This window comes from Mus musculus, chromosome 13 (genome assembly GCF_000001635.26).
Source record: "Mus musculus strain C57BL/6J chromosome 13, GRCm38.p6 C57BL/6J".
Lineage (NCBI taxonomy): Eukaryota > Metazoa > Chordata > Mammalia > Rodentia > Muridae > Mus > Mus musculus.
This window is the reverse complement of record NC_000079.6, coordinates 106543736-106547708: the sequence shown is the minus strand read 5'-3', so window position 1 is coordinate 106547708 and position 3973 is coordinate 106543736. Positions and strand designations below refer to the sequence as shown.

Here is a 3973-nt window from a genome sequence, read left to right as displayed (position 1 = left end):
GTAAACAAGAACTACACTGAAATTGCATCTCACCACAGTCAGAATGGTTACTTACCATCAAGAAACCAAACTAAACCAAACCAAACCAGCTCACCATTAGATGCTGATGGGGATATAGGGGAATAAATGGTTCTTATACGGTGCTAATGGAAATATAAATCAGTCCAGCTTCAATGGAAATAACTATGGGGGTTCTTTAAGACACTAGAAATAGAGCTACTATATAATTAAACCGCACCATTTCTGGCATATATCTCAAATAAGTCAAGTTTTATGTACTATATATTCCTACCACAATCTTACTTGCTACACTATTCACGACAGCCATTATGGAACTAGTGAGTTCCTACCAATAGATAAATAAGATTTCACACACACACACACACACACACACACACACACACACACACACACACACACACACAGAGAGAGAGAGAGAGAGAGAGAGAGAGAGAGAGAGAGAGAGAGAGAGACATATATCTCATACATATCACATTTATTTATCCCCACTTATATGATATGTATATACACACATATATAAAATGGTTATTATTTGGCTATAAAGAAGAAAGAGGGTGGGCCACAAAGCCTGGGTCTACCCTGCCTGAGTGCAGCTAGGCAAACTGATTCATTGCCGACCTGCTGACCATGGCAGTATTTCATGATGAGGTGAAGAACAAGGACTTTCAATATGATGAGGACTTGGAGACCTATTTCTGTCCCTGCCCCTGTGGGGATAGCCTCTCCATCACTAAGGAAGATTTGGAAAATGGAGAAGATGTGGCAATGTGTCCTAAGTGTTCACTCATTATAAAAGTGATTTATGACAAAGATCAGTTCATGTGTGGAGAAATAGTCCTAGCACCTTCAAGCAACAAAGAGTTAGTTAGATGCTAAAGAAGCTCTCAGGAACCTAAGTCCTGAACCTCGGGGGCTGAGCCCAGGTGGATGGATCCAGTGCAGAGTTACCAACCTCCTCACTGGGCAGGTGTCCTGTGGATGGCCTCATGGGTGTGATTTTCATCAGCCATTGAACTCAGCATGAAAAGGTGAGCCTGTGATATATCATACCTGGATTCCATCCTTACATGGAACTGGAAGGATTCCTAATTGTTCATCTGAATTTAAGGAGAGCCTTATAAACTGGTTTTTCTTCAGTCAGTTGAATTAGTTGAATATCTGAAAAATCATTTTCTGAAAATAACATCATCCAACGAGAGAGAGAGAGAGAGAGAGAGAGAGAGAGAGAGAGAGAGAGAGAGAGAGAGAGAGAGAGAGAGAGAGAGAGACCGGGATGATAGCTCACTAGTCCTGGGACACTTTCTAAAATGTGCAAAGCCTTAGGTTTAATCTCTACAAACAACAATAACCACAACAAAACTTAAACAAACAACAAAAATGAATAAAATTGTATCACAAGTAGTGACATAATGGAACTATAAGTCATCACTGTGGCAGGACAGCAAGAATGTGGGGAGAAGGCATCAAGAGTAGTATGTGAAAGAAGCCAGGTGACAGGGAAAGACTGGGATTGTTTCTCCACATGGCTCCATGTGACAACCAGAAGATGCCTAAGGAAAGCCCTCACTGTATAAATGCAAGGGAAGGGGAGTGTGATACAAATAGCCTAGAAAAGACCAGAGCTCATTCAGTGTGGGGATTTTGAGCCTCTATCTGTTCTTTACCCTGGCTCACTACTAGCCCATTCCTTGGTAGAAATGCCTTTTTCTTTCTTAATCAACTGATCTTATTTCTATTACTACTTAAGGGTTCCTAGTCCAATTCATTGCTCCAGGACACAAGAATCTAGAAACCTTAGTGGGTTTATGTTAGGTGGAAGGCATTCTATAAATCCAGAAACATTAGTCTTGGCTCAATTGGAACTGCAATAGAGAAGAATTTCTGTCAGTTAGATAAAACCCAGCATTCTTCAAGATCTTGTAAAACAGGTTTTCTGTCTGCAAAAGGAGTCCTTTCCCTTGCCTCTGGCAGAAGGGATGGATGAAACTCCCTTGATGCATACCTGTAGCACCTATCTCTACATCAGAGAACATGCCAGGCTCCAAGTTCCTACAGTTTCCATTGACAAGTACCCATTATACATTTCCAATGCCTTCTGGCCCCTCCCACCCTCCCCTTGTACCCTAAACTCCTAGGGCTGCTCCAGCTCATGGGCTTCCCTCTCAGCAGCTACTCATCCTCTGTATAACCAGGCTACTCTTGCTATTTGCTCACTTGATATCCCCACCATTCTCGCCTTGAGAATAGTCTTGCTTCCTGGCCGTGCCCGCCATGTTTCTTTCTTCTCTCTGCTCTGGACACTTCAGAGGGCTCTGGATATTTTTCTCTTATTTACAAACTTCCTTCTTACTAAATGAGCAGCCGTTTTGGTGGTTCTTCTTCATCCCCCCACATACAATGTATTCCAGATTCTATTGACTTTCTCTTTATCCCAATCCATTTCAACCCACTCCCAGAGCCCACTGGCCAAGGCCCTGGATGGAACTTTACACAGTGTCTGTGGATAAACATGTGTGCCTTTAAACTATCCATGAAGGATATTAGTCACCTTGGGGGTGGTTTAGAGCCATTTTAAGACCTGTATCCCAGCAAGCCTTTTCCTCTCTAAGCTCCGCATCCTCTTTAAACAAAGGTGATGGTAATGTCCTCCTCGGCAAGCCTTGGTGAGGATTAGGAGGCTCTGGCTGTGATGTGGCTTCTGAGCCCCACAAAGCTGATCTTTTAATAGACATTTCATTTCCGGAGATCCCAGGGCACAATTTAATCAGCTCTTCAACCACTGCCTGTCATGCAGGCTGCACTTTCCACACCACACACATCTTTGTTTCCCAGCCCTAAGATTTTCATGCCAGATAATATTTCCCTGCCTCTATTCCTGAAGCTGCATGCATAGCCACTCACTTCTGGTACCAGATGTCAGGTCCTTGGTTGCAAACATTGACACTGGTCTGTGAATGAAAAATTATTTTAAACAAAAAGGGATTCTTTATCCATGAGTTTAGTTAAACATTTAGTTGTAAATTGATGTTACGGAACCCTTGTTTTAACATGATTTTGATTCAATCATTGGGCTATTTGTGGCATAAATTCCATAAGTTCATTGCCATGGAGATATCCAATATACATTTATTCTGTGGTAGCCAGATTTATAGCAAAAGAAGTCTACAGAAAAGAGTTACAAAATCTTAATGGCAGACAAAGGTAACTATTTGTCTCTCCCTGGGAGTCAGTGGTTTCCTCTGCTTCCACCTGTGGGTCAAGTTTGTTTCAGCTTCTAATGCTTGTTCTGAGACTGGGATATAGTTTTCATTAGTTGGAGGTCATGAACCTCAGAGATGTGGAAAGATACATACACTGTCGTTGAAAACCCCTGTCCCCATTTTATTGACAAAACCAAGTCATATGACCCCATCCAAACCTGTCATGACATCTGAGGAGAGTTTTTCTCCATGTTGGTGAGAGGAGAAGGAGGGTTAGCAATTATTAAATAATTGAATCTACTATACTTTATTTTCATTTACTTTCAAAAATATGTTTCTAGCATCTTCTGAACTTAGTTTTAAACCAGCCAAATATATATATTCATAAAACAACACTCCCTTTTCATTACTTTAAAATGATAATAACTGATCAGAAGATTTTTTTCTGTTGTGGTAATTTCTCATCCCAATAAGCCCATATTAAAAAAACACACAACTCAGTTATTATATATTTATAAGCTATATGTCTAGTTTGGGTAGATCTATCACTGTACTAATTTATTCCCAAGCTATGAGCCCTCTTGCTACTTGTAGCTTCTCCAGGCCATGTGGTTCTTCTCCATATTGGCTTCTACTTCCTCTTCTCTGTCCTCTCTCTTCCTCCTCTTTTCTCCTTCTCCTTCCTCTCCCCCCTGAGACCTCCAGTCCCATCTTTCCCTTCCATTGCTCAACCATAGGCCCCACCCTTTATT

The 3973-nt window shown here is 41.4% G+C and overlaps 1 pseudogene; it reads left to right on the top strand.

Annotated features, from left to right (window-relative positions):
• Dph3b-ps (diphthamide biosynthesis 3, pseudogene) lies at positions 573-1212 on the top strand (annotated as a pseudogene).